The sequence below is a fragment of the Biomphalaria glabrata genome, chromosome 5 (assembly GCF_947242115.1).
Source record: "Biomphalaria glabrata chromosome 5, xgBioGlab47.1, whole genome shotgun sequence".
NCBI lineage: Eukaryota > Metazoa > Mollusca > Gastropoda > Planorbidae > Biomphalaria > Biomphalaria glabrata.
The window spans coordinates 19997684-20023843 of NC_074715.1; the positions used below are offsets into that span (position 1 = coordinate 19997684).

The following is a 26160-nucleotide window of genomic DNA, read 5'->3' on the forward strand; positions in this document are numbered from 1 at the left end:
CCCCTTTTCCCAAACAAGTGATAGGGTCATAGCGCATTAAGAAATCATGAAATTGCGCAAAACAATAAAAATGTTAAGAAGCAAAATATAAAGATATACAAAAATATCTCTCAATAATGTAGAGGTTATTTCACTTACTAAACATAAAAAAATAATTATATATATATACGGCCTCCATCAGATGCGAAGCGACTATGGATCATCTCATAAAAATGAAATGAATGCCTGGCATTGGTAGGGTTGGAGCGATGTCGCCCACATAGCAGTCCGCCTTTCTTCATTCAGCTGATGTATCCAAAGGAACAAATGCCCATAAAGTTTTAACTTGATCCGAGAAAGTAGTGTGAGAGAAATAGCATATACAATTATTTAAGGAGATCAAACCCTACATATTTGTAATACTGAAAGATTAATTTCCCTTGTTGGAATCAAACAAAATAATTATTTACCAGGAATAAATGTAATAATTGTTTTTTTTTTTTAAATGATTGATATCTTGTGTAAGTTTAATCTTCCTATGAGCAGGGCCGTTCCTACAAATTGCGGGTCCCTATGCGAAACGGATTGCGCGGGGCCCAGTCTGGGTAGGGATAAAGATAATAAGTGAAAATTAAGATTTTACATTAGATAATAAATTCGTCTTGGCATTTTATTCATTCTTTTCTGAGTACAAAATCACTGTCGAATTAACTTTACGAGCCATCTACAGTAGATAGTAGTTTAACAACAAAAAAGCCGATAAACATTCAGATCTGCCTTTTAGATTTACTATCGAGTAGTAAAATATCGCTTTTGTTTTTTTAAGAGGTCGAGATAGATTTAGATCTATATTTTTATGTCAGTGACTATTAAAGTAAATTAAGTATTGGAACTTCTTCTTGTAGTTATTATTACATTTTTATTAAATGAAATCTGACAATGTTGTATGTGTTTTTTTACCGCGAGTAGGATTAGCGTTGACATATTGAATGACACTCCGAAATGACAATTTTATTTGTTGTTTTTTTTTTTAAGAGATTTGCATGAGTTTTCAGAAGATTTTAATAATTTCAGAAGATTTTCATGACTTTTTCATATATTTCGCAATTTCAGGAGAGAATCCAGGAACCCTTTAATATTAAGTTAAAATGGTTTAAATTAATTTAATAATGTACACCTAGAATTCGCGCGGGGCCTATGAAAGTGCGGGGCCCACTGCGGCCGCATAGGTTGCAGTGGCTTAAGACCGGCCCTGCCTATGAGAATGATTGTTCGAGAAATAATGTGTACAAACTTTCTGAACAGACTAACAGCCTGAATTGATAAAAGTCTTGTAACAAAAATACTTTTGAAAAAAAAAATGTTTTACGTTTCATTGTATCAATTAGTTTGGATCTGCCATGTGATTAAATTTGCAATAAATCTAGACTAATAGTAATACATCTGTGGAATTACAAACAATCTTACCAATTGTTTTTGTTTAGCCCAGTATCATGCTTTTAGCTTTCTCAAACTCAATTCGCTATGATCCTATATCACTTTGTCTGGACCAGTTGGGGAAAAAAAGAGGGGGGGGGGAAGAAGGGGGTATTTGGGTCAATGTCATCGTGTTCCCTTTAAAAAAAAAGTGTGTTCACCCAGGTCTTATACATATTCAAGGGGACTAATTCAACTTATACCGCCACACATTTCAAGTACGACTTCATTCCCTTGTTCAAAATAAAATCAAAATAGTTTATTACTAAAAAATTGATGAGCTAATTGTCTAATTTTTAGCGGCCCCTGAAAGGGGAAAGGACGCTATTAGTTTGTGTGTGGCCTGTTTGTCTGTCTGTCCATCCGTCCGTCCCAATTAGATCTCAGAAACTAGAAAAGAAAATGAAAATAGGACATCATGATATTTTAGATCATTCAAAGTTCTGAAGCAACGGCTACTTTTTTATTTTCTGAAAGTGAACCATCTAATTTTTAAAATTATATATGCAAGCAGATTTTTTAAAAATTCACACCACTTTTCAATGAAAAACTGCCTGGTCGTGCGGTTTGCGCGCTTGACTGGCGTTCAGATTTATCGATGGTCCAGGGTTCAAACCCTGCCCGCTCCCATCCCCCGTCGTCCTGCGGGAGGTTTGGACTAGGAAGTAATTATCTTCAACTCTGAATGAACATCCGAAACATGTAAAACATTAAAACAAAACAAACAAACAAACATCAGGGGAAATAAGTCTTATTAAAAAGGTCACAAGCTTCTTATTAATAAATCAAGCTACATTCATAGATTCGCGCATTGGTACAAAAACATTGCATCTAAGGTCACAATTGAAAAAGTATGAAAGTATAATGTATGAAAAATGGATCAATATATAAAAGATTTTTCATTTATTAAGTAACTCATGGAATAGCATACTGATTCAAATGTTGTTTTTTAAAAAGAATTTTAATACGAACTCGTTTCAATTGTAAGTTTAAAGACAAAAAAGGAACTACTTTATACCGCTCAGTTTTTACACATCTTTATAAAGCTATACACTTGACAACAATCTAAATTACGATAAATAGAGGCTAGACATAGATCTAGATTTAGATTTAATTGTATTAAACAATTTGAACAAAACTTACATTTATAATTTATAATAATTGTATTTACATTTATAATCCATTAATAAAATATTTTATCTTCTAACAGCTTGGGGGTAAAGATTTATTTATTATGTAAGCAGTAGTATCACATCAAGAAGTGAATCTGTAACCCTACTAATCCTGATCACAATACTTACCTAGATCTAGTAGATCTAGATTCTATTTATAGATTTCAAGATCTTGCCTAGATAAGGCTATAGATTTAGTTCTGGATCTTTATCTAGAGTCTATTTAGTCTAGCCCTAGTTTAGGATGGCTGCCTGGTCGCGCGGTTTGCGCACTTGACTGTCGTTTGGATTTATCGATGGTCCAGGCTTCAAACCCTGCCCGCTCCCATCCCCCGTCGTCCTGCGAGATGTTTGGACTAGGAAGTAATTATCTTCAACTCTGAAGGAACATCCGAAACATGTAAAACATTTTACAAACATATGGTCGAGATCTAGATTCTTGATCGAGATCTAGATAGATCTAAATCTTCAAAAGTCTAGATCCAGATCTAAACTAGATCTATATCATATCTAGAACTAGCCATGAAATCTAGATCTTGTCTAGATCTAGATTCTATATATATTCTATATTCTGGATCTAGTCTAGTCCTATTAAGTAGGCCTAAATATAGGCCTAGTAGTGTCTAGAGCGATTATGATCAGGATGAGTAGGCCAACTAGTGGTTAATAATATATTAGCCTATTCTGTTCGCATGGGGAACTGTTAAGTTGTGCAGGCCCTACTACGTCTACTCCAATGTATTAATCAAAATTGTTGGGAAGAAATAGGTACCTTAAAGCAGTGGCATCATTAGGGGGGGGGGCGAGGGTGCGGTCCGCAACGGTCTACACCATTTTGGGGGTGATAACCACAATGGAAAAAATATAGCTCCCCTTCTCTCCCTTCTCCCCTTTCTCACCTTCTCCCCATCGATAAGTCCGAATAACAGTCCAGTGCGCAGCCCACACGACCAGGCAGCCAATTACACTCTTAAAGTATACTATGTCAGTTACTAGTAGAGGTACACCAGATAGTAGCTCCGGCTCCGATTAAATAGTCGGCCATTTTTCACTATCCAACCATATCACTGCAAGATAGTTGGCGTATAGTAAAAAGTACACCTAGTACCTATTTAATATGCATGCATAAATTAGACATCGTTCCATTTAATGTCTGTTATAGAATGTATTAAGGTTTATATTTAAAACATAATAATGTGCTTAAAAATAGAGCCTGTATGAATATGCACCAAACATCTGTTATTATAAAGACAAGGCGTGTTAATATAAATAGAAATGAAACTTGAATTACTTTTTCTAACGTGTTAACTTCCGTAAGGTGTCTTGATTTGATAATGATATTCTTAATAATTTAAGACTGTCAAGTAACTCCTCGTTTTCACTTTTTTTTTAATACTTACGATGCCTGCTTAGCTACTATGTATCAGACAAATACATCCATAAACACTTACCGTGCCCTTTTGTTACAGTTACCACGATAAAATCCAGTAACAAATTGTTTTTTTACATACGTTCTTGCACAATAAAATAAAAAAAAAAGATGTGCATGTGTGTGTATGTTTGTCTTGTATTAAAACCTTTAGAAAGAAAGCTACTTTCATGGTTTGCAATTCTAATGACTTATTATAAGGGAAAAACTTAAAGTTCAGTTTAAAATCAAATAAAAGTAAACGACCTAGGTACCAAGGGGAAAATATGCTGAAGTGTTAATAAGTTCTTGACCTCTGTAACTAGTATACGGGTACAGTATGGCTGCCTGGTCGTGCGGTTTGCACGCTGGACTGTCGTTCAGATTCATCAATGGTCCCGGTTTCAAACTCTGCCCGCTCCTATCCCCCGTCGTCCTGCTGGAGGTTTGGACTAGGAAGTAATTATCTTCATCTGAAGGAACATCCGAAACATATAAAACATTAAAACAAAACAAACAAACATCAGGGAAAATAAGTCTTATTAAAAAGTGAGAGTGTGGATGAGTTTTTTTTCTTCTACCAGATCTAAACGTAAATCTCAATAATAGGCTTACAGACCACAATGTTTGGGCAATAGGCTTACAGACCACAATGTTTCGGCAATAGGCTTACAGACCACAATGTTTCAGCAATAGTCTCAATAGTCTTACAGATCACAATGATTCGGCAATAGGCTTACAGACCACAATGATTCGGCAAAAGGCTTAAAGACCACAATGTTTCGGCAATAGGCTTACAGACCACAATGTTTCAGCAATAGGCTTACAGTCCACAATGTTTCAGCAAAAGGCTTACAATCCACAATGTTTCAGCAATAGGCTTACAGACCACAATGTTTCTGCAATAGGCTTACAGACCACAATGTTTCTGTAATAGGCTTACAGTCCACAATGTTTCTGCAATAGGCTTACAAACCACAATGTTTCTGTAATAGGCTGACAGACCACAATGTTTCGGAAATAGGCTTACAGACCACAATGTTTCGGCAATAGGCTTACAGACCACAATGTTTCGGCAATAGGCTTACAGACCACAATGTTTCGGCAATAGGCTTACAGTCCACAATGTTTCGGCAATAGGCTTACAGACCACAATGTTTCAGCAATAGTCTCAATAGTCTTACAGACCACAATGTTTCGGCAATAGGCTTACAGTCCACAATGTTTCGGCAATAGGCTTACAGACCACAATGTTTCAGCAATAGTCTCAATAGGCTTACAGACCACAATGTTTCGGCAATAGGCTTACAGACCACAATGTTTCGGCAATAGTCTCAATAGTTATACAGACCACAATGTTTCAGCAATAGTCTCAATAGTCTTACAGACCACAATGTTTCGGCAATAGGCTTACAGACCACAATGTTTCAGCAATAGTCTCAATAGGCTTACAGACCACAATGTTTCAGCAATAGTCTCAATAGTCTTACAGACCACAATGTTTCAGCAATAGTCTCAATAGTCTTACAGTCCACAATGTTTCGGCAATAGTCTCAAGAGTCTTACTGACTACAATGTTTCAGCAATAGTCTCAATAGTCTTACAGACCACAATGTTTCTGCAATAGTCTCAATAGTCTTACAGACCACAATGTTTCAGCAATAGTCTCAATAGGCTTACAGTCCACAATGTTTCAGCAATAGTCTCAATAGTCTTACAGACCACAATGTTTCAGCAATAGTCTCAATAGTCTTACAGACCACAATGTTTCAGCAATAGTCTCAATAGTCTTACAGACCACAATGTTTCAGCAATAGTCTCAATAGGCTTACAGTCCACAATGTTTCAGCAATAGTCTCAATAGTCTTACAGACCACAATGTTTCTGCGATAGTCTCAATAGGCTTACAGTCCACAATGTTTCAGCAATAGTCTCAATAGTCTTACAGTCCACAATGTTTCTGCAATAGGCTTACAGTCCACAATGTTTCTGTAATAGGCTTACAGACCACAATGTTTCGGAAATAGGCTTACAGACCACAATGTTTCGGCAATAGGCTTACAGTCCACAATGTTTCGGCAATAGGCTTACAGACCACAATGTTTCAGCAATAGTCTCAATAGTCTTACAGACCACAATGATTAGGCAAAAGGCTTAAAGACCACAATGTTTCGGCAATAGGCTTACAGACCACAATGTTTCAGCAATAGGCTTACAGTCCACAATGTTTCTGCAATAGGCTTACAGTCCACAATGTTTCTGTAATAGGCTTACAGACCACAATGTTTCTGTAATAGGCTTACAGACCACAATGTTTCGGCAATAGGCTTACAGTCCACAATGTTTCGGCAATAGGCTTACAGACCACAATGTTTCAGCAATAGTCTCAATAGTCTTACAGACCACAATGTTTTGGCAAAAGGCTTACAGTCCACAATGTTTCGGCAATAGGCTTACAGACCACAATGTTTCAGCAATAACCTCAATAGTCTTACAGACCACAATGTTTCGGCAATAGGCTTACAGACCACAATGTTTCAGCAATAGTCTCAATAGGCTTACAGACCACAATGTTTCAGCAATAGTCTCAATAGTCTTACAGACCACAATATTTCGGCAATAGGCTTACAGACCACAATGTTTCAGCAATAGTCTCAATAGTCTTACAGACCACAATGTTTCAGCAATAGTCTCAATAGTCTTACAGACCACAATGTTTGGGCAATAGTCTCAATAGTCTTACTGACCACAATGTTTCGGCAATAGGCTTACAGACCACAATGTTTCAGCAATAGTCTCAATAGTCTTACAGACCACAATGTTTCGGCAATAGGCTTACAGACCACAATGTATCAGCAATAGTCTCAATAGTCTTACAGATCACAATGATTCGGCAATAGGCTTACAGACCACAATGATTCGGCAAAAGGCTTAAAGACCACAATGTTTCGGCAATAGGCTTACAGACCACAATGTTTCAGCAATAGGCTTACAGTCCACAATGTTTCTGCAATAGGCTTACAGTCCACAATGTTTCTGTAATAGGCTTACAGACCACAATGTTTCTGTAAAAGTCTTACAGACCACAATGTTTCTGTAATAGGCTTACAGACCACAATGTTTCGGAAATAGGCTTACAGACCACAATGTTTCGGCAATAGGCTTACAGTCCACAATGTTTCGGCAATAGGCTTACAGACCACAATGTTTTGTCAATAGGCTTACAGACCACAATGTTTTGTCAATAGGCTTACAGACCACAATGTTTTGGCAATAGTCTTACAGACCACAATGATTCGGCAAAAGGCTTACAGACCACAATGTTTCAGCAATAGGCTTACAGACCACAATGTTTCGGCAATAGGCTTACAGACCACAATGTTTCAGCAATAGTCTTACAGACCACAATGTTTCAGCAATAGTCTTACAGACCACAATGTTTCGGCAATAGGCTTACAGACCACAATGTTTCAGCAATAGTCTTACAGACCACAATGTTTCAGCAATAGTCTTACAGTCCACAATGTTTCGGCAATAGGCTTACAGTCCACAATGTTTCTGCAATAGGCTTACAGACCACAATGTTTCTGCAATAGGCTTACAGACCACAATGTTTCTGCAATAGTCTTACAGACCACAATGTTTCTGTAATAGTCTTACAGACCACAATGTTTCTGCAATAGGCTTACAGACCACAATGTTTCTGCAATAGGCTTACAGTCCACAATGTTTCAGCAATAGTTTCAATAGTCTTACAGACCACAATGTTTCGGCAATAGGCTTACAGACCACAATGTTTCAGCAATAGTCTCAATAGTCTTACAGACCACAATGTTTCTGTAATAGTCTCAATAGTCTTACAGACCACAATGTTTCTGCAATAGTCTTACAGACCACAATGTTTCTGTAATAGTCTTACAGACCACAATGTTTCTGCAATAGGCTTACAGACCACAATGTTTCAGCAATAGGCTTACAGACCACAATGTTTCTGCAATAGTCTTACTGACCACAATGTTTCTGTAATAGTCTTACAGACCACAATGTTTCTGCAATAGGCTTACAGACCACAATGTTTCTGCAATAGGCTTACAGTCCACAATGTTTCAGCAATAGTCTCAATATTCTTACAGATCACAATGATTCGGCAATAGTCTTACAGACCACAATGATTCGGCAAAAGGCTTAAAGACCACAATGTTTCGGCAATAGGCTTACAGACCACAATGTTTCAGCAATAGGCTTACAGTCCACAATGTTTCTGCAATAGGCTTACAGTCCACAATGTTTCTGTAATAGGCTTACAGACCACAATGTTTCTGTAATAGGCTTACAGACCATAATGTTTCGGCAATAGGCTTACAGTCCACAATATTTCGGCAATAGGCTTACAGACCACAATGTTTCAGCAATAGTCTCAATAGTCTTACAGACCACAATGTTTTGGCAATAGGCTTACAGTCCACAATGTTTCGGCAATAGGCTTACAGACCACAATGTTTCAGCAATAGTCTCAATAGTCTTACAGACCACAATGTTTCGGCAATAGTCTCAATAGTCTTACAAACCAAAATGTTTCAGCAATAGTCTCAATAGTCTTACAGACCACAATGTTTCGGCAATAGTCTCAATAGTCTTACTGACCACAATGTTTCGGCAATAGGCTTACAGACCACAATGTTTCAGCAATAGTCTCAATAGTCTTACAGACCACAATGTTTCGGCAATAGGCTTACAGACCACAATTTTTCAGCAATAGTCTCAATAGTCTTACAGACCACAATGTTTCGGCAATAGGCTTACAGACCACAATGTTTCGGCAATAGGCTTACAGACCACAATGTTTCGGCAATAGGCTTACAGACCACAATGTTTCAGCAATAGTCTCAATAGTCTTACAGATCACAATGATTCGGCAATAGGCTTACAGACCACAATGATTCGGCAAAAGGCTTACAGACCACAATGTTTCGGCAATAGGCTTACAGACCACAATGTTTCAGCAATAGGCTTACAGTCCACAATGTTTCTGCAATAGGCTTACAGTCCACAATGTTTCTGTAATAGGCTTACAGACCACAATGTTTCTGTAATAGTCTTACAGACCACAATGTTTCTGTAATAGGCTTACAGACCACAATGTTTCGGAAATAGGCTTACAGACCACAATGTTTCGGCAATAGGCTTACAGTCCACAATGTTTCGGCAATAGGCTTACAGACCACAATGTTTTGTCAATAGGCTTACAGACCACAATGTTTTGTCAATAGGCTTACAGACCACAATGTTTTGGCAATAGTCTTACAGACCACAATGTTTCGGCAATAGGCTTACAGACCACAATGTTTCAGCAATAGGCTTACAGACCACAATGTTTCGGCAATAGGCTTACAGTCCACAATGTTTCAGCAATAGTCTTACAGACCACAATGTTTCAGCAATAGTCTTACAGACCACAATGTTTCGGCAATAGGCTTACAGACCACAATGTTTCAGCAATAGTCTTACAGACCACAATGTTTCAGCAATAGTCTTACAGTCCACAATGTTTCGGCAATAGGCTTACAGTCCACAATGTTTCTGCAATAGGCTTACAGACCACAATGTTTCTGCAATAGGCTTACAGACCACAATGTTTCTGCAATAGTCTTACAGACCACAATGTTTCTGTTATAGTCTTACAGACCACAATGTTTCTGCAATAGGCTTACAGACCACAATGTTTCTGCAATAGGCTTACAGTCCACAATGTTTCAGCAATAGTCTCAATAGTCTTACAGACCACAATGTTTCGGCAATAGTCTCAATAGTCTTACAGACCACAATGTTTCTGCAATAGTCTTACAGACCACAATGTTTCTGTAATAGTCTTACAGACCACAATGTTTCTGCAATAGGCTTACAGACCACAATGTTTCAGCAATAGGCTTACAGACCACAATGTTTCAGCAATAGTCTCAATAGTCTTACAGACCACAATGTTTCTGTAATAGTCTCAATAGTCTTACAGACCACAATGTTTCTGCAATAGTCTTACAGACCACAATGTTTCTGTAATAGTCTTACAGACCACAATGTTTCTGCAATAGGCTTACAGACCACAATGTTTCAGCAATAGGCTTACAGACCACAATGTTTCTGCAATAGTCTTACTGACCACAATGTTTCTGTAATAGTCTTACAGACCACAATGTTTCTGCAATAGGCTTACAGACCACAATGTTTCTGCAATAGGCTTACAGTCCACAATGTTTCAGCAATAGTCTCAATATTCTTACAGATCACAATGATTCGGCAATAGTCTTACAGACCACAATGATTCGGCAAAAGGCTTAAAGACCACAATGTTTCGGCAATAGGCTTACAGACCACAATGTTTCAGCAATAGGCTTACAGTCCACAATGTTTCTGCAATAGGCTTACAGTCCACAATGTTTCTGTAATAGGCTTACAGACCACAATGTTTCTGTAATAGGCTTACAGACCACAATGTTTCGGCAATAGGCTTACAGTCCACAATGTTTCGGCAATAGGCTTACAGACCACAATGTTTCAGCAATAGTCTCAATAGTCTTACAGTCCACAATGTTTTGGCAATAGGCTTACAGTCCACAATGTTTCGGCAATAGGCTTACAGACCACAATGTTTCAGCAATAGTCTCAATAGTCTTACAGACCACAATGTTTCGGCAATAGTCTCAATAGTCTTACAGACCACAATGTTTCAGCAATAGTCTCAATAGTCTTACAGACCACAATGTTTCGGCAATAGTCTCAATAGTCTTACTGACCACAATGTTTCGGCAATAGGCTTACAGACCACAATGTTTCAGCAATAGTCTCAATAGTCTTACAGACCACAATGTTTCGGCAATAGGCTTACAGACCACAATGTTTCGGCAATAGGCTTACAGACCACAATGTTTCGGCAATAGGCTTACAGACCACAATGTTTCGGCAATAGGCTTACAGACCACAATGTTTCGGCAATAGGCTTACAGACCACAATGTTTCAGCAATAGTCTCAATTGTCTTACAGATCACAATGATTCGGCAATAGGCTTACAGACCACAATGATTCGTCAAAAGGCTTAAAGACCACAATGTTTCGGCAATAGGCTTACAGACCACAATGTTTCAGCAATAGGCTTACAGTCCACAATGTTTCTGCAATAGGCTTACAGTCCACAATGTTTCTGTAATAGGCTTACAGACCACAATGTTTCTGTAATAGGCTTACAGACCATAATGTTTCGGCAATAGGCTTACAGTCCACAATGTTTCGGCAATAGGCTTACAGACCACAATGTTTCAGCAATAGTCTCAATAGTCTTACAGACCACAATGTTTTGGCAATAGGCTTACAGTCCACAATGTTTCGGCAATAGGCTTACAGACCACAATGTTTCAGCAATAGTCTCAATAGTCTTACAGACCACAATGTTTCGGCAATAGTCTCAATAGTCTTACAGACCACAATGTTTCAGCAATAGTCTCAATAGTCTTACAGACCACAATGTTTCGGCAATAGTCTCAATAGTCTTACTGACCACAATGTTTCGGCAATAGGCTTACAGACCACAATGTTTCAGCAATAGTCTCAATAGTCTTACAGACCACAATGTTTCGGCAATAGGCTTACAGACCACAATGTTTCGGCAATAGGCTTACAGACCACAATGTTTCGGCAATAGGCTTACAGACCACAATGTTTCGGCTATAGGCTTACAGACCACAATGTTTCAGCAATAGTCTCAATTGTCTTACAGATCACAATGATTCGGCAATAGGCTTACAGACCACAATGATTAGGCAAAAGGCTTAAAGACCACAATGTTTCGGCAATAGGCTTACAGACCACAATGTTTCAGCAATAGGCTTACAGTCCACAATTTTTCTGCAATAGGCTTACAGTCCACAATGTTTCTGTAATAGGCTTACAGACCACAATGTTTCTGTAATAGTCTTACAGACCACAATGTTTCTGCAATAGGCTTACAGACCACAATGTTTCGGCAATAGGCTTACAGTCCACAATGTTTCAGCAATAGGCTTACAGACCACAATGTTTTGTCAATAGGCTTACAGACCACAATGTTTTGTCAATAGGCTTACAGACCACAATGTTTCAGCAATAGTCTCAATAGTCTTACAGACCACAATGTTTCAGCAATAGTCTCAATAGTCTTACAGACCACAATGTTTCGGCAATAGGCTTACAGACCACAATGTTTCAGCAATAGTCTCAATAGTCTTACAGACCACAATGTTTCAGCAATAGTCTCAATAGTCTTACAGACCACAATGTTTGGGCAATAGTCTCAATAGTCTTACTGACCACAATGTTTCGGCAATAGGCTTACAGACCACAATGTTTCAGCAATAGTCTCAATAGTCTTACAGACCACAATGTTTCGGCAATAGGCTTACAGACCACAATGTTTCAGCAATAGTCTCAATAGTCTTACAGATCACAATGATTCGGCAATAGGCTTACAGACCACAATGATTCGGCAAAAGGCTTACAGACCACAATGTTTCAGCAATAGGCTTACAGTCCACAATGTTTCTGCAATAGGCTTACAGTCCACAATGTTTCTGTAATAGGCTTACAGACCACAATGTTTCTGCAATAGGCTTACAGACCACAATGTTTCGGAAATAGGCTTACAGACCACAATGTTTCGGCAATAGGCTTACAGTCCACAATGTTTCGGCAATAGGCTTACAGACCACAATGTTTTGTCAATAGGCTTACAGACCACAATGTTTTGTCAATAGGCTTACAGACCACAATGTTTTGGCAATAGTCTTACAGACCACAATGTTTCGGCAATAGGCTTACAGACCACAATGTTTCAGCAATAGGCTTACAGACCACAATGTTTCGGCAATAGGCTTACAGACCACAATGTTTCAGCAATAGTCTTTCAGACCACAATGTTTCAGCAATAGTCTTACAGACCACAATGTTTCGGCAATAGGCTTACAGACCACAATGTTTCTGCAATAGTCTTACAGACCACAATGTTTCAGCAATAGTCTTACAGTCCACAATGTTTCGGCAATAGGCTTACAGTCCACAATGTTTCTGCAATAGTCTTACAGACCACAATGTTTCTGCAATAGGCTTACAGACCACAATGTTTCTGCAATAGTCTTACAGACCACAATGTTTCTGTAATAGTCTTACAAACCACAATGTTTCTGCAATAGGCTTACAGACCACAATGTTTCTGCAATAGGCTTACAGTCCACAATGTTTCAGCAATAGTCTCAATAGTCTTACAGACCACAATGTTTCAGCAATAGGCTTACAGACCACAATGTTTCAGCAATAGTCTCAATAGTCTTACAGACCACAATGTTTCTGTAATAGTCTCAATAGTCTTACAGACCACAATGTTTCTGTAATAGTCTTAATAGTCTTACAGACCACAATGTTTCGGCAATAGTCTCAATAGTCTTACTGACCACAATGTTTCGGCAATAGGCTTACAGACCACAATGTTTCAGCAATAGTCTCAATAGTCTTACAGACCACAATGTTTCGGCAATAGGCTTACAGACCACAATGTTTCAGCAATAGTCTCAATAGTCTTACAGACCACAATGTTTTGGCAATAGGCTTACAGACCACAATGTTTCGGCAATAGGCTTACAGACCGCAATGTTTCGGCAATGGGCTTACAGACCACAATGTTTCAGCAATAGTCTCAATAGTCTTACAGATCACAATGATTCGGCAATAGGCTTACAGACCACAATGATTCGGCAAAAGGCTTAAAGACCACAATGTTTCGGCAATAGGCTTACAGACCACAATGTTTCAGCAATAGGCTTACAGTCCACAATGTTTCTGCAATAGGCTTACAGTCCACAATGTTTCTGTAATAGGCTTACAGACCACAATGTTTCTGCAATAGGCTTACAGACCACAATGTTTCGGAAATAGGCTTACAGACCACAATGTTTCGGCAATAGGCTTACAGTCCACAATGTTTCGGCAATAGGCTTACAGACCACAATGTTTTGTCAATAGGCTTACAGACCACAATGTTTTGTCAATAGGCTTACAGACCACAATGTTTTGGCAATAGTCTTACAGACCACAATGTTTCGGCAATAGGCTTACAGACCACAATGTTTCAGCAATAGGCTTACAGACCACAATGTTTCGGCAATAGGCTTACAGACCACAATGTTTCAGCAATAGTCTTTCAGACCACAATGTTTCAGCAATAGTCTTACAGACCACAATGTTTCGGCAATAGGCTTACAGACCACAATGTTTCTGCAATAGTCTTACAGACCACAATGTTTCAGCAATAGTCTTACAGTCCACAATGTTTCGGCAATAGGCTTACAGTCCACAATGTTTCTGCAATAGTCTTACAGACCACAATGTTTCTGCAATAGGCTTACAGACCACAATGTTTCTGCAATAGTCTTACAGACCACAATGTTTCTGTAATAGTCTTACAAACCACAATGTTTCTGCAATAGGCTTACAGACCACAATGTTTCTGCAATAGGCTTACAGTCCACAATGTTTCAGCAATAGTCTCAATAGTCTTACAGACCACAATGATTCGGCAAAAGGCTTACAGACCACAATGTTTCAGCAATAGGCTTACAGACCACAATGTTTCGGCAATAGGCTTACAGACCACAATGTTTCAGCAATAGTCTTACAGACCACAATGTTTCAGCAATAGTCTTACAGACCACAATGTTTCGGCAATAGGCTTACAGACCACAATGTTTCAGCAATAGTCTTACAGACCACAATGTTTCAGCAATAGTCTTACAGTCCACAATGTTTCGGCAATAGGCTTACAGTCCACAATGTTTCTGCAATAGGCTTACAGACCACAATGTTTCTGCAATAGGCTTACAGACCACAATGTTTCTGCAATAGTCTTACAGACCACAATGTTTCTGTAATAGTCTTACAGACCACAATGTTTCTGCAATAGGCTTACAGACCACAATGTTTCTGCAATAGGCTTACAGTCCACAATGTTTCAGCAATATTTTCAATAGTCTTACAGGCCACAATGTTTCGGCAATAGGCTTACAGACCACAATGTTTCAGCAATAGTCTCAATAGTCTTACAGACCACAATGTTTCTGTAATAGTCTCAATAGTCTTACAGACCACAATGTTTCTGCAATAGTCTTACAGACCACAATGTTTCTGTAATAGTCTTACAGACCACAATGTTTCTGCAATAGGCTTACAGACCACAATGTTTCAGCAATAGGCTTACAGACCACAATGTTTCTGCAATAGTCTTACTGACCACAATGTTTCTGTAATAGTCTTACAGACCACAATGTTTCTGCAATAGGCTTACAGACCACAATGTTTCTGCAATAGGCTTACAGTCCACAATGTTTCAGCAATAGTCTCAATATTCTTACAGATCACAATGATTCGGCAATAGTCTTACAGACCACAATGATTCGGCAAAAGGCTTAAAGACCACAATGTTTCGGCAATAGGCTTACAGACCACAATGTTTCAGCAATAGGCTTACAGTCCACAATGTTTCTGCAATAGGCTTACAGTCCACAATGTTTCTGTAATAGGCTTACAGACCACAATGTTTCTGTAATAGGCTTACAGACCATAATGTTTCGGCAATAGGCTTACAGTCCACAATATTTCGGCAATAGGCTTACAGACCACAATGTTTCAGCAATAGTCTCAATAGTCTTACAGACCACAATGTTTTGGCAATAGGCTTACAGTCCACAATGTTTCGGCAATAGGCTTACAGACCACAATGTTTCAGCAATAGTCTCAATAGTCTTACAGACCACAATGTTTCGGCAATAGTCTCAATAGTCTTACAGACCACAATGTTTCAGCAATAGTCTCAATAGTCTTAGAGACCACAATGTTTCGGCAATAGTCTCAATAGTCTTACTGACCACAATGTTTCGGCAATAGGCTTACAGACCACAATGTTTCAGCAATAGTCTCAATAGTCTTACAGACCACAATGTTTCGGCAATAGGCTTACAGACCACAATTTTTCAGCAATAGTCTCAATAGTCTTACAGACCACAATGTTTCGGCAATAGGCTTACAGACCACAATGTTTCGGCAATAGGCTTACAGACCACAATGTTTCGGCAATAGGCTTACAGACCACAATGTTTCAGCAATAGTCTCAATAGTCTTACAGATCACAATGATTCGGCAATAGGCTTACAGACCACAATGATTCGGCAAAAGGCTTACAGACCACAATGTTTCGACAATAGGCTTACAGACCACAATGTTTCAGCAATAGGCTTACAGTCCACAATGTTTCTGCAATAGGCTTACAGTCCACAATGTTTCTGTAATAGGCTTACAGACCACAATGTTTCTGTAATAGTCTTACAGACCACAATGTTTCTGTAATAGGCTTACAGACCACAATGTTTCGGAAATAGGCTTACAGACCACAATGTTTCGGCAATAGGCTTACAGTCCACAATGTTTCGGCAATAGGCTTACAGACCACAATGTTTTGTCAATAGGCTTACAGACCACAATGTTTTGTCAATAGGCTTACAGACCACAATGTTTTGGCAATAGTCTTACAGACCACAATGTTTCGGCAATAGGCTTACAGACCACAATGTTTCAGCAATAGGCTTACAGACCACAATGTTTCGGCAATAGGCTTACAGTCCACAATGTTTCAGCAATAGTCTTACAGACCACAATGTTTCAGCAATAGTCTTACAGACCACAATGTTTCGGCAATAGGCTTACAGACCACAATGTTTCAGCAATAGTCTTACAGACCACAATGTTTCAGCAATAGTCTTACAGTCCACAATGTTTCGGCAATAGGCTTACAGTCCACAATGTTTCTGCAATAGGCTTACAGACCACAATGTTTCTGCAATAGGCTTACAGACCACAATGTTTCTGCAATAGTCTTACAGACCACAATGTTTCTGTTATAGTCTTACAGACCACAATGTTTCTGCAATAGGCTTACAGACCACAATGTTTCTGCAATAGGCTTACAGTCCACAATGTTTCAGCAATAGTCTCAATAGTCTTACAGACCACAATGTTTCGGCAATAGTCTCAATAGTCTTACAGACCACAATGTTTCTGCAATAGTCTTACAGACCACAATGTTTCTGTAATAGTCTTACAGACCACAATGTTTCTGCAATAGGCTTACAGACCACAATGTTTCAGCAATAGGCTTACAGACCACAATGTTTCAGCAATAGTCTCAATAGTCTTATAGACCACAATGTTTCTGTAATAGTCTCAATAGTCTTACAGACCACAATGTTTCTGCAATAGTCTTACAGACCACAATGTTTCTGTAATAGTCTTACAGACCACAATGTTTCTGCAATAGGCTTACAGACCACAATGTTTCAGCAATAGGCTTACAGTCCACAATGTTTCAGCAATAGTCTCAATAGTCTTACAGACCACAATGTTTCAGCAATAGGCTTACAGACCACAATGTTTCAGCAATAGTCTTAATAGTCTTACAGATCACAATGATTCGGCAATAGTCTTACAGACCACAATGATTCGGCAAAAGGCTTAAAGACCACAATGTTTCGGCAATAGGCTTACAGACCACAATGTTTCATCAATAGGCTTACAGTCCACAATGTTTCTGCAATAGGCTTACAGTCCACAATGTTTCTGTAATAGGCTTACAGACCACAATGTTTCTGTAATAGGCTTACAGACCACAATGTTTCGGCAATAGGCTTACAGTCCACAATGTTTCGGCAATAGGCTTACAGACCACAATGTTTCAGCAATAGTCTCAATAGTCTTACAGACCACAATGTTTTGGCAATAGGCTTACAGTCCACAATGTTTCGGCAATAGGCTTACAGACCACAATGTTTCAGCAATAGTCTCAATAGTCTTACAGACCACAATGTTTCGGCAATAGTCTCAATAGTCTTACAGACCACAATGTTTCAGCAATAGTCTCAATAGTCTTACAGACCACAATGTTTCGGCAATAGTCTCAATAGTCTTACTGACCACAATGTTTCGGCAATAGGCTTACAGACCACAATGTTTCAGCAATAGTCTCAATAGTCTTACAGATCACAATGATTCGGCAATAGGCTTACAGACCACAATGATTCGGCAAAAGGCTTACAGACCACAATGTTTCGGCAATAGGCTTACAGACCACAATGTTTCAGCAATAGGCTTACAGTCCACAATGTTTCTGCAATAGGCTTACAGTCCACAATGTTTCTGTAATAGGCTTACAGACCACAATGTTTCTGTAATAGTCTTACAGACCACAATGTTTCTGTAATAGGCTTACAGAACACAATGTTTCGGAAATAGGCTTACAGACCACAATGTTTCGGCAATAGGCTTACAGTCCACAATGTTTCGGCAATAGGCTTACAGACCACAATGTTTTGTCAATAGGCTTACAGACCACAATGTTTTGTCAATAGGCTTACAGACCACAATGTTTTGGCAATAGTCTTACAGACCACAATGTTTCGGCAATAGGCTTACAGACCACAATGTTTCAGCAATAGGCTTACAGACCACAATGTTTCGGCAATAGGCTTACAGTCCACAATGTTTCAGCAATAGTCTTACAGACCACAATGTTTCAGCAATAGTCTTACAGACCACAATGTTTCGGCAATAGGCTTACAGACCACAATGTTTCAGCAATAGTCTTACAGACCACAATGTTTCAGCAATAGTCTTACAGTCCACAATGTTTCGGCAATAGGCTTACAGTCCACAATGTTTCTGCAATAGGCTTACAGACCACAATGTTTCTGCAATAGGCTTACAGACCACAATGTTTCTGCAATAGTCTTACAGACCACAATGTTTCTGTTATAGTCTTACAGACCACAATGTTTCTGCAATAGGCTTACAGACCACAATGTTTCTGCAATAGGCTTACAGTCCACAATGTTTCAGCAATAGTTTCAATAGTCTTACAGACCACAATGTTTCGGCAATAGTCTCAATAGTCTTACAGACCACAATGTTTCTGCAATAGTCTTACAGACCACAATGTTTCTGTAATAGTCTTACAGACCACAATGTTTCTGCAATAGGCTTACAGACCACAATGTTTCAGCAATAGGCTTACAGACCACAATGTTTCAGCAATAGTCTCAATAGTCTTACAGACCACAATGTTTCTGTAATAGTCTCAATAGTCTTACAGACCACAATGTTTCTGCAATAGTCTTACAGACCACAATGTTTCTGTAATAGTCTTACAGACCACAATGTTTCTGCAATAGGCTTACAGACCACAATGTTTCAGCAATAGGCTTACAGTCCACAATGTTTCAGCAATAGTCTCAATAGTCTTACAGACCACAATGTTTCAGCAATAGGCTTACAGACCACAATGTTTCAGCAATAGTCTCAATAGTCTTACAGATCACAATGATTCGGCAATAGTCTTACAGACCACAATGATTCGGCAAAAGGCTTAAAGACCACAATGTTTCGGCAATAGGCTTACAGACCACAATGTTTCATCAATAGGCTTACAGTCCACAATGTTTCTGCAATAGGCTTACAGTCCACAATGTTTCTGTAATAGGCTTACAGACCACAATGTTTCTGTAATAGGCTTACAGACCACAATGTTTCGGCAATAGGCTTACAGTCCACAATGTTTCGGCAATAGGCTTACAGACCACAATGTTTCAGCAATAGTCTCAATAGTCTTACAGACCACAATGTTTTGGCAATAGGCTTACAGTCCACAATGTTTCGGCAATAGGCTTACAGACCACAATGTTTCAGCAATAGTCTCAATAGTCTTACAGACCACAATGTTTCGGCAATAGTCTCAATAGTCTTACAGACCACAATGTTTCAGCAATAGTCTCAATAGTCTTACAGACCACAATGTTTCGGCAATAGTCTCAATAGTCTTACTGACCACAATGTTTCGGCAATAGGCTTACAGACCACAATGTTTCGGCAATAGGCTTACAGACCACAATGTTTCAGCAATAGTCTCAATAGTCTTACAGACCACAATGTTTTGGCAATAGGCTTACAGACCACAATGTTTCGGCAATAGGCTTACAGACCACAATGTTTCGGCAATAGGCTTACAGACCACAATGTTTCAGCAATAGTCTCAATAGTCTTACAGATCACAATGATTCGGCAATAGGCTTACAGACCACAATGATTCGGCAAAAGGCTTAAAGACCACAATGTTTCGGCAATAGGCTTACAGACCACAATGTTTCAGCAATAGGCTTACAGTCCACAATGTTTCTGCAATAGGCTTACAGTCCACAATGTTTCTGTAATAGGCTTACAGACCACAATGTTTCTGCAATAGGCTTACAGACCACAATGTTTCGGAAATAGGCTTACAGACCACAATGTTTCGGCAATAGGCTTACAGTCCACAATGTTTCGGCAATAGGCTTACAGACCACAATGTTTTGTCAATAGGCTTACAGACCACAATGTTTTGTCAATAGGCTTACAGACCACAATGTTTTGGCAATAGTCTTACAGACCACAATGTTTCGGCAATAGGCTTACAGACCACAATGTTTCAGCAATAGGCTTACAGACCACAATGTTTCGGCAATAGGCTTACAGACCACAATGTTTCAGCAATAGTCTTTCAGACCACAATGTTTCAGCAATAGTCTTACAGACCACAATGTTTCGGCAATAGGCTTACAGACCACAATGTTTCTGCAATAGTCTTACAGACCACAATGTTTCAGCAATAGTCTTACAGTCCACAATGTTTCGGCAATAGGCTTACAGTCCACAATGTTTCTGCAATAGTCTTACAGACCACAATGTTTCTGCAATAGGCTTACAGACCACAATGTTTCTGCAATAGTCTTACAGACCACAATGTTTCTGTAATAGTCTTACAAACCACAATGTTTCTGCAATAGGCTTACAGACCACAATGTTTCTGCAATAGGCTTACAGTCCACAATGTTTCAGCAATAGTCTCAATAGTCTTACAGACCACAATGATTCGGCAAAAGGCTTACAGACCACAATGTTTCAGCAATAGGCTTACAGACCACAATGTTTCGGCAATAGGCTTACAGACCACAATGTTTCAGCAATAGTCTTACAGACCACAATGTTTCAGCAATAGTCTTACAGACCACAATGTTTCGGCAATAATCTTACAGACCACAATGTTTCAGCAATAGTCTTACAGACCACAATGTTTCAGCAATAGTCTTACAGTCCACAATGTTTCGGCAATAGGCTTACAGTCCACAATGTTTCTGCAATAGGCTTACAGACCACAATGTTTCTGCAATAGGCTTACAGACCACAATGTTTCTGCAATAGTCTTACAGACCACAATGTTTCTGTAATAGTCTTACAGACCACAATGTTTCTGCAATAGGCTTACAGACCACAATGTTTCTGCAATAGGCTTACAGTCCACAATGTTTCAGCAATAGTTTCAATAGTCTTACAGACCACAATGTTTCGGCAATAGGCTTACAGACCACAATGTTTCAGCAATAGTCTCAATAGTCTTACAGACCACAATGTTTCTGTAATAGTCTCAATAGTCTTACAGACCACAATGTTTCTGCAATAGTCTTACAGACCACAATGTTTCTGTAATAGTCTTACAGACCACAATGTTTCTGCAATAGGCTTACAGACCACAATGTTTCAGCAATAGGCTTACAGACCACAATGTTTCTGCAATAGTCTTACTGACCACAATGTTTCTGTAATAGTCTTACAGACCACAATGTTTCTGCAATAGGCTTACAGACCACAATGTTTCTGCAATAGGCTTACAGTCCACAATGTTTCAGCAATAGTCTCAATATTCTTACAGATCACAATGATTCGGCAATAGTCTTACAGACCACAATGATTCGGCAAAAGGCTTAAAGACCACAATGTTTCGGCAATAGGCTTACAGACCACAATGTTTCAGCAATAGGCTTACAGTCCACAATGTTTCTGCAATAGGCTTACAGTCCACAATGTTTCTGTAATAGGCTTACAGACCACAATGTTTCTGTAATAGGCTTACAGACCATAATGTTTCGGCAATAGGCTTACAGTCCACAATATTTCGGCAATAGGCTTACAGACCACAATGTTTCAGCAATAGTCTCAATAGTCTTACAGACCACAATGTTTTGGCAATAGGCTTACAGTCCACAATGTTTCGGCAATAGGCTTACAGACCACAATGTTTCAGCAATAGTCTCAATAGTCTTACAGACCACAATGTTTCGGCAATAGTCTCAATAGTCTTACAGACCACAATGTTTCAGCAATAGTCTCAATAGTCTTAGAGACCACAATGTTTCGGCAATAGTCTCAATAGTCTTACTGACCACAATGTTTCGGCAATAGGCTTACAGACCACAATGTTTCAGCAATAGTCTCAATAGTCTTACAGACCACAATGTTTCGGCAATAGGCTTACAGACCACAATTTTTCAGCAATAGTCTCAATAGTCTTACAGACCACAATGTTTCGGCAATAGGCTTACAGACCACAATGTTTCGGCAATAGGCTTACAGACCACAATGTTTCGGCAATAGGCTTACAGACCACAATGTTTCAGCAATAGTCTCAATAGTCTTACAGATCACAATGATTCGGCAATAGGCTTACAGACCACAATGATTCGGCAAAAGGCTTACAGACCACAATGTTTCGGCAATAGGCTTACAGACCACAATGTTTCAGCAATAGGCTTACAGTCCACAATGTTTCTGCAATAGGCTTACAGTCCACAATGTTTCTGTAATAGGCTTACAGACCACAATGTTTCTGTAATAGTCTTACAGACCACAATGTTTCTGTAATAGGCTTACAGACCACAATGTTTCGGAAATAGGCTTACAGACCACAATGTTTCGGCAATAGGCTTACAGTCCACAATGTTTCGGCAATAGGCTTACAGACCACAATGTTTTGTCAATAGGCTTACAGACCACAATGTTTTGTCAATAGGCTTACAGACCACAATGTTTTGGCAATAGTCTTACAGACCACAATGTTTCGGCAATAGGCTTACAGACCACAATGTTTCAGCAATAGGCTTACAGACCACAATGTTTCGGCAATAGGCTTACAGTCCACAATGTTTCAGCAATAGTCTTACAGACCACAATGTTTCAGCAATAGTCTTACAGACCACAATGTTTCGGCAATAGGCTTACAGACCACAATGTTTCAGCAATAGTCTTACAGACCACAATGTTTCAGCAATAGTCTTACAGTCCACAATGTTTCGGCAATAGGCTTACAGTCCACAATGTTTCTGCAATAGGCTTACAGACCACAATGTTTCTGCAATAGGCTTACAGACCACAATGTTTCTGCAATAGTCTTACAGACCACAATGTTTCTGTTATAGTCTTACAGACCACAATGTTTCTGCAATAGGCTTACAGACCACAATGTTTCTGCAATAGGCTTACAGTCCACAATGTTTCAGCAATAGTCTCAATAGTCTTACAGACCACAATGTTTCGGCAATAGTCTCAATAGTCTTACAGACCACAATGTTTCTGCAATAGTCTTACAGACCACAATGTTTCTGTAATAGTCTTACAGACCACAATGTTTCTGCAATAGGCTTACAGACCACAATGTTTCAGCAATAGGCTTACAGACCACAATGTTTCAGCAATAGTCTCAATAGTCTTACAGACCACAATGTTTCTGTAATAGTCTCAATAGTCTTACAGACCACAATGTTTCTGCAATAGTCTTACAGACCACAATGTTTCTGTAATAGTCTTACAGACCACAATGTTTCTGCAATAGGCTTACAGACCACAATGTTTCAGCAATAGGCTTACAGTCCACAATGTTTCAGCAATAGTCTCAATAGTCTTACAGACCACAATGTTTCAGCAATAGGCTTACAGACCACAATGTTTCAGCAATAGTCTCAATAGTCTTACAGATCACAATGATTCGGCAATAGTCTTACAGACCACAATGATTCGGCAAAAGGCTTAAAGACCACAATGTTTCGGCAATAGGCTTACAGACCACAATGTTTCATCAATAGGCTTACAGTCCACAATGTTTCTGCAATAGGCTTACAGTCCACAATGTTTCTGTAATAGGCTTACAGACCACAATGTTTCTGTAATAGGCTTACAGACCACAATGTTTCGGCAATAGGCTTACAGTCCACAATGTTTCGGCAATAGGCTTACAGACCACAATGTTTCAGCAATAGTCTCAATAGTCTTACAGACCACAATGTTTTGGCAATAGGCTTACAGTCCACAATGTTTCGGCAATAGGCTTACAGACCACAATGTTTCAGCAATAGTCTCAATAGTCTTACAGACCACAATGTTTCGGCAATAGTCTCAATAGTCTTACAGACCACAATGTTTCAGCAATAGTCTCAATAGTCTTACAGACCACAATGTTTCGGCAATAGTCTCAATAGTCTTACTGACCACAATGTTTCGGCAATAGGCTTACAGACCACAATGTTTCAGCAATAGTCTCAATAGTCTTACAGACCACAATGTTTCGGCAATAGGCTTACAGACCACAATGTTTCGGCAATAGGCTTACAGACCACAATGTTTCGGCAATAGGCTTACAGACCACAATGTTTCGGCAATAGGCTTACAGACCACAATGTTTCGGCAATAGGCTTACAGACCACAATGTTTCAGCAATAGTCTCAATTGTCTTACAGATCACAATGATTCGGCAATAGGCTTACAGACCACAATGATTCGTCAAAAGGCTTAAAGACCACAATGTTTCGGCAATAGGCTTACAGACCACAATGTTTCAGCAATAGGCTTACATTCCACAATGTTTCTGCAATAGGCTTACAGTCCACAATGTTTCTGTAATAGGCTTACAGACCACAATGTTTCTGTAATAGGCTTACAGACCATAATGTTTCGGCAATAGGCTTACAGTCCACAATGTTTCGGCAATAGGCTTACAGACCACAATGTTTCAGCAATAGTCTCAATAGTCTTACAGACCACAATGTTTTGGCAATTGGCTTACAGTCCACAATGTTTCGGCAATAGGCTTACAGACCACAATGTTTCAGCAATAGTCTCAATAGTCTTACAGACCACAATGTTTCGGCAATAGTCTCAATAGTCTTACAGACCACAATGTTTCAGCAATAGTCTCAATAGTCTTACAGACCACAATGTTTCGGCAATAGTCTCAATAGTCTTACTGACCACAATGTTTCGGCAATAGGCTTACAGACCACAATGTTTCAGCAATAGTCTCAATAGTCTTACAGACCACAATGTTTCGGCAATAGGCTTACAGACCACAATGTTTCGGCAATAGGCTTACAGACCACAATGTTTCGGCAATAGGCTTACAGACCACAATGTTTCGGCTATAGGCTTACAGACCACAATGTTTCAGCAATAGTCTCAATTGTCTTACAGATCACAATGATTCGGCAATAGGCTTACAGACCACAATGATTCGGCAAAAGGCTTAAAGACCACAATGTTTCGGCAATAGGCTTACAGACCACAATGTTTCAGCAATAGGCTTACAGTCCACAATTTTTCTGCAATAGGCTTACAGTCCACAATGTTTCTGTAATAGGCTTACAGACCACAATGTTTCTGTAATAGTCTTACAGACCACAATGTTTCTGCAATAGGCTTACAGACCACAATGTTTCGGCAATAGGCTTACAGTCCACAATGTTTCAGCAATAGGCTTACAGACCACAATGTTTTGTCAATAGGCTTACAGACCACAATGTTTTGTCAATAGGCTTACAGACCACAATGTTTCAGCAATAGTCTCAATAGTCTTACAGACCACAATGTTTCGGCAATAGTCTCAATAGTCTTACAGACCACAATGTTTCAGCAATAGTCTCAATAGTCTTACAGACCACAATGTTTCGGCAATAGTCTCAATAGTCTTACTGACCACAATGTTTCGGCAATAGGCTTACAGACCACAATGTTTCAGCAATAGTCTCAATAGTCTTACAGACCACAATGTTTCGGCAATAGGCTTACAGACCACAATGTTTCAGCAATAGTCTCAATAGTCTTACAGACCACAATGTTTTGGCAATAGGCTTACAGACCACAATGTTTCG

General features: G+C 39.1%; 1 protein-coding gene across 1 annotated transcript in view; it reads right to left on the reverse strand.

The window, feature by feature from the left end:
• Positions 1–2279: 2279 nt before the first annotated feature.
• Positions 2280–26160, reverse strand: part of LOC106077358 (serine/threonine-protein phosphatase 6 regulatory ankyrin repeat subunit B-like) — a 44745-nt gene continuing 20864 nt past the window's right edge. Inside the window, exon 5 of the mRNA XM_056029985.1 lies at positions 2280–4508. The gene's annotated coding sequence lies outside the window, so the exon portion shown is untranslated. The remainder of the gene's footprint in view (positions 4509–26160) is intronic.